Source organism: Primulina tabacum, chromosome 10, assembly GCF_025594145.1.
Source record: "Primulina tabacum isolate GXHZ01 chromosome 10, ASM2559414v2, whole genome shotgun sequence".
In the NCBI taxonomy this organism is placed as follows: domain Eukaryota; kingdom Viridiplantae; phylum Streptophyta; class Magnoliopsida; order Lamiales; family Gesneriaceae; genus Primulina; species Primulina tabacum.
This window is the reverse complement of record NC_134559.1, coordinates 12,286,359-12,292,983: the sequence shown is the minus strand read 5'-3', so window position 1 is coordinate 12,292,983 and position 6,625 is coordinate 12,286,359. Positions and strand designations below refer to the sequence as shown.

Sequence of the window (6,625 nt, the reverse complement as noted above, 5' to 3'; positions counted from 1 at the left end):
CTATAAAATCCACATTGTAAGATTTTTGTAGCTATTTTATTGGATGAAAAATGACCTCCACATGCTTCAGAATGACAAAATTTAATAACATTACTTACTTCATTGCTGGGTATGCATCGTCGAAAAATTTGGTCAGAACAATACTTAAACAAGTAAAGATCATCCCAATAAATTTTTTTTTACTTCTATCAAGAATATATTCTTATCCTGTGAATTTCAATGAGAAGGCATTTTATTTGTCACAAGACCATTTACAATGTTAGCAAACCATGGCATAATAATAGCATAAAACAACTGATCATCTGAAAAATTTTATTTATTGGTTTTTCATTATGAGATGACAGTCATATTCTAGATAAATGATCGGCTACGACATTTTCTTTTCCTTTTTATCTTTAATTATAATATCAAATTCTTGTAGCAATAAGATCCACCGTATTAATCTTGGCTTAGCATCTTGTTTATTTGATAGATATTTTACGGTAGAATGATCAGTGTAAACAATAGTAGTATATCCAATTAAATAAGATCGAAACTTATCTAATGCAAATATTACTGAAAGTAATTCTTTCTCAGTAGTTGAATAATTTATTTGAGCACTATTTAAGGTTCTACTAGCATAATAGATTGCATAAGGTTTTTCTTCTTTTCTTTGTCCTAACACAGCTCCTATAGCATTATCACTTGCATCACACATTAATTAAATGGTAAAGACCAATCTGGAGGTTGTAAAATAGGTGATGTAATTAAAAGATTAATTATTTTTTAAAAGCATTTTCACATTTTTTATTCCATTCAAATTGTGTATCTTTTGTTAAAAAATTTGAAATTGGTTTAGATATTATGCTAAAAAAATTTATAAACCTTCTATAAAATCCTGCATGACCCAAGAATGATCGAATTTCTTTGACCGTTTTTGGTGATATTAAATTAGCAATAACATCAACTTTAGCTTTATCAACTTCAATTCCTTTTTCAGATATCACATGTCCTAAAACAATCTCAGATTTTACCATATAATGACATTTTCCCAATTTAAAACAAGATTTTTTTATTCACATATTTTTAATAATTCTTCTAGATTTTTAAGACAATTTTCAAATGAGTTTCCAAAAACAGTTATATCATCCATAAAAACTTTTACAAATTCTTCTATCATATCACTGAAAATACTTAACATGCATCTTTGAAAAGTAGCCGGAGCATTACATAAACCAAATGGCATTTTTTTAAATGAAAAAGTTCCAAAAGGGCAAGTGAAAATAGTTTTTTCTTGATCTTCTAATGATATAGGTATTTGATAATACCCCGAATACCCATCAAGAAAACAGTAATAAGAATTACCTGCTACTTTTTCAAGAATTTGATCTAAAAATGGTAGTGGGAAATGATCTTTTCTAGTTGCATTATTTAATTTTCTATAATCAATACACATACGCCAACTAGATGTAATCATAGCTTGTAATAACTCTCTCTTTTCATTTTTTATAACAGTGATGTCTGATTTTTTAGGTACTATTTGTGTTGGACTTACCCATTTACTATCTGAGATTGGATAGATAATTCCAGCATCTAATAGTTTTAATACTTCATTCTTAACAACTTCCTTCATATGTGGATTAACCTTCTTTGTGGTTGTTGATATGTTTTAACATTTTCTTCCAAGTGAATTCTATGTGTGTAAATTAAAGGATTTATATTTTTTATATCTTTCAAAGTCAATCCAATTTCATTTTTATATTTTTTAATTAAATTAATTAAATCTACTTCTTGATTTGGTAGAAGAGTGGAAGAAATTACAACAAAAATTTTTTTATTTTCACCAAGAAATACATATTTCAATTCTAATGGTAAAACTTTTAATTCAAGTTTTGTATTATCAATTTCTTTAAAATTATTTTCAGACTCAAAACTTTCCATTGAAAAAACTTCAGATTGTTGATTTTCTTCTTGTATATTTTCTTCCACAATTGTTTATATTTCATTATCATATTCATTTTTATTTATACTTGGTTGTTTACATAAATTGAACACATTAAATTCTAGAGTCATATTTTCAAAAGACAATTTCATTATTCCATTTCGACAATTAATTAAAGCATTTGAAGTTGCTAGAAATGGTCGTCCCAATGTTACTGGAATTTCATTATGTACTTCTATTGGTTGTGTATTCAAAACAATAAAATTTACATGATATATGAATTTATCAACTTGAACCAACACATCTTCTACAATACCTCTAGGTATTTTGATTGACCTATCCGCCAGTAAGAGTGTAACAGAAGTGAGTTTTAATTCTCCTAAATTAAGTTTTTCATAAAATGAATAAGGAAGTAAATTCACACTTGCTCCCAAATCTAACAAAGCTTTTTTAATTTTATTTTCTCCAATAATACATGAAATTGTTGGACAACCAGGATATTAATATTTTAAACTAGAATTATTTTGAAGAATAGAACTTACTTGTTCAGCCAAGAATGTTTTCTTCTTCACATGCAATTTTCTCTTCACAGTACATAAGCCTTTTAAAAAAATTTGCATAGGAAGGTTGTTGAAAACCAGACTCTAAATTCTGGAGTTTGACAAACTGATCAACCAACTGATACGCGCGATTATATTCAGCAACTGGACTTAACAACTGAAATCAGCTGATCTAATAAAGAAAACTGATCCGTTGGAAACCGATCAGTTGATACATTCAGCCGTATGCTTTTAAGTTAAGCATCCTTCAACTGAACATGTCTCGGAAAAGAACATTCAACTGACAAAGAGACATAGAAGACTGCAACTGAATATGAAACGCCGCACTTCAATCAATACAGCTTAGAACAACGCATTTCGGCTAAAGCAGTTAAGACGCCGCATTACAATAAATGAAGCAAACAATAATGAAGTGGCAATCAACGGATACAAAGATTCAAATATATCTCAAGTTACAGTTGGAAGGGAAGCTTATAAATATGACAGAAGAACAGATGAAGTAAAAAAGAAGATCATTCCATTCAAAGCTTGCTGTTATTCTGCCAAAATCTTAGCTCACTCTTACTTGATTTATTCGTAGCAGTCAAGGCTACAATTTGAGCTCACTAGCACTTTGTAATAATCGTTAAATTCGATAGTGCTAAGATCAGTTACGCACTGAGAACATTTTGTAATACTAAGAGTTTCAGCTTTTGGCATTGATAAGTCCAAACTGAAGTGGGTCAGTACAAATCTTGTATTCGATCAAAGTCTTTTAGTGGAAATCATATCCTTGAGATAGAAGGGGTGACGTAGGAGTAATTGAAATCTCCGAACATCCAGAAACAATCCTTGTGTATTTTATTTTCGTATTCTATCTTTCAGTCGGTTACTTTCCGCAACTACTTTAGTTTAACTGATTGTCATTGACCAACAAGATTCCGAGAATCAGTTTTTCACCAAATTGAACTCAAAATTCAAAAAGATCAGTTTTAATTGTGAGTGTTTATTCAACCCCCCCTTCTAAACACTCTTGATACGTTAATCGATCCTATCAAAGGTACTTGCTTAATAGCATCTAATAATGTAATATTTATCTTTATTTGTTTAAAAACTTCATAGATATCAGAATCATTTTTTTGTTTTTTATGATTTGTTAATGCATGAGGAAATGGTGGAGGTTTATTTGACTCATTTACTATTTCAGATGATTTATCATTCACCATATTATTCTTTGAATTTAATGTATCATCATTCTCAAAAGTGTCAGGATTATCATCCTTACTCTTTGATTTTAAATGATCCTTGTTTTCATTACTATATGGATAACTATTTTACCACTTCTAAGGGTAATAACAGATTTTATTTGATCAATGTTATTATTATTTAATTCTTGATTTTGATTTTTAGGATTAGGTTGAGGTTGATATGAAAATTTTCCTTTTTCATGAATATTAAGTGCAGATATAAATTTTGCAAGAGTTTCTTTCAAATCACTCATAGATTGACTATTAGAATATTGATAGACTCTTGCTTTTGGATAAATGCATGAATTACATTTTCAAAGTTTTTTTTTGAAGGTGTAACATAGAGAATATAACCTTGATGATTTTGGTTATTTTGAAATTTTGTTGTGAAGGTTGTGCATTATTATCATTCCTCCAACTAAAATTAGGATGATTTTTCCATCCAAGATTATATGACTGTGAAAAAGGATCTAATATTGGTTTTTTATAATTGTTAACATAATTTGCTTTTTCATGGAGACATTCTTTAAATGAAGGTAATGTTGGAAAATCTTTTGTAGAATGATCATGTGTATCACATATATGACAAAAAATTACTTTTTGTGAGAACCCAAATTTTTGGGCCCGTAAATAATTAAATATAGACATGTATAAGAATTTATTTTCGAGTTATAATAAATTCAAAATATAAGTAATACATGGAATTAAAAATTCAATGTAAGATATACATGATAAATAAGACTGGATATCAATCAAATTTGGAAGAAAATATTATATACAAGGTAGATTTTCTCAACAAGGAAGCATATCAATATTTATGGAATGATTATCTCGAATTTATGGATATGGAAGGAGCATCTCCAAATTATGAAAGAATATCAATCGAATTATGGTAAGATTTTCACCTCGCCCCTATAAATGGGAGAACCCTCCCATTCAAATTTCACACCTCAATTTTCGAGTTTTCTCACCATATTTTCGAAATTTTCTCCAAAATATTCTGCACGAGTCATCAGAATTCTGTTCAGGTTCAGAAATTTGTTTCTCTCTCTCAGGTTCTTGGAATCCGATCTCCACCAGTCAGAATATGATTCCATATGTTTTGAATAACATACCCAAATTTTAGCCAAATCCAACGGTTATTTTTTTGTTTATAGCATTCGTAAGAAAACTGCTCAGATTTTAAGCGAGAAACAGCATACCTACGGTTTTTCGTCCATAAGCAGATTAAAATAACTTTAAACTCTATCTCCACCGTTCATAATTTAAATAACGTAATTCGTAACGTACTGTAAAAGTTTGAGTCCGATCCAACGGTTCAATAAGGTGCAAAAAATTTTACAAAACGGCTGATTTTTCGGTAAAGGTGCTGTTGCGTTTTCGAAGCATGATTCTTCTATGGTTTCCGAGTTCTTCACGTTTTATTCCAGTCAAAGGTAAGTGGGCTTGTTTTAAAATATGTTGCGTATGAATTATTTTGTTTTCGAAAGTTTCGGTTGAGCACCTTCAATCTGTTTCTACGTTTTTTTTTTTTTGCGATTTTGGTACGTTTATGTGTTGGCATTGTGAGGATTCACTGAAAATGGGTGGGAATCCCAACATATGGCCCTTCACAGTGGGATAGAACCGTTTTATGTCCTCGCCCCCTTAGAATATTAAAAATTAGGGACTGATATAAGTAAACCATAGAAGGTGGAAAAATCGCAGTGCTGTTATGATATGAATATGATGATATGTTATGAAAAGCATGATATGTTTACGTGTTATTTTCGAAAATTGTGTAAATATTTTTATGTTATGCTCAAACGGCCCCCACTTGTTGAGTGACGACTATATCACTCACCCTTTACTCTGCTCTCCCTAGATAAATCAGAAAAGAAAATCGAGGAAGATGAACAAGACCAGTTTTGGGCCAGATAACAAGATGATTCAAGAAGTTTATTTTAGTATTGGCTTAGTAAGTTGTAAAAGCTTCCGCATATTATTTTTATCATTTTAAGAATCTACGTTGTAAAGACAATCTTTTGATTGATTATGAGTAATAAACTTGTTTTTGGTTTATAATGTACTACAAGGCTTGTTATTTTCAATTGTGTAGTTGTAAAACAACGCCGGTGTCAACTAACCTCGATCTCGGGGCGTGGCACTTTTTAATTGACCAATCTTTTTCACTTCTAATGACTTAATTTTCTTGCTAAAGATGCAAGTTTAGCTTGAATATCCATATCATCTTTAAGATTATAGATACAACCCCCATTTGTTGAATTATTAATTTTAGTTGTTGGTGGTTCTATTGTACCTATATTATCCCAATTTTGAGCATTTTCTGCTAATGAATCCAAATACTCCATAGCTTCATTTGGGTTTTTATCTTCAAAAGTTCTATTACACATGAATTCTATCATTTGCCTATCTTTAGGTATTAGACCTTCATAAAAGTGAGAAACTATTCTCCATGTTTCAAAATCATGATGTGGGCATGTATTAAGTAATTCTTTATATCTATCCCAACATTGATAAAATGTTTCTCCTTATTTTTGAGAAAAAATTGTAATTTGTCTTTTAAAAGAGTTTGTTCTATGGGAAGGGAAATTTTTTTTGAGAAATTGATGTTGCATTTCTTCCCATGATCTTATTGAACTTGATCTTAAATTTTGTAACCATGTTTTAGCTTAATCTTTTAAAGAAAAAGGGAAAAACTTTAATCGAACTATATCCATGCTACAATTTTGATCATTATAAGTGTTACAAACTTACTCAAATTCTCTTAGATGTAAATATGGATTTTCAGAATCTAAGCCATGAAAATTTGGTAAAAGTTGAATAATTTGAGGTTTAAAGTTGAAATTAGATGCATCAGGAGGAAAAATAAACAAGATGGGGTACTAGTTCGAATATGGTTCATATGGTGCCTAAGT

At 29.8% G+C, this 6,625-nt stretch overlaps 1 non-coding gene across 1 annotated transcript; it reads left to right on the top strand.

Moving 5' to 3' along the window:
- Window positions 1–6,170: 6,170 nt before the first annotated feature.
- LOC142513022 (small nucleolar RNA R71) lies at window positions 6,171–6,277 on the top strand. Its single transcript, XR_012808990.1, has one exon. It is a non-coding gene; the product is annotated as a small nucleolar RNA R71 (small nucleolar RNA).
- Window positions 6,278–6,625: the final 348 nt, after the last annotated feature.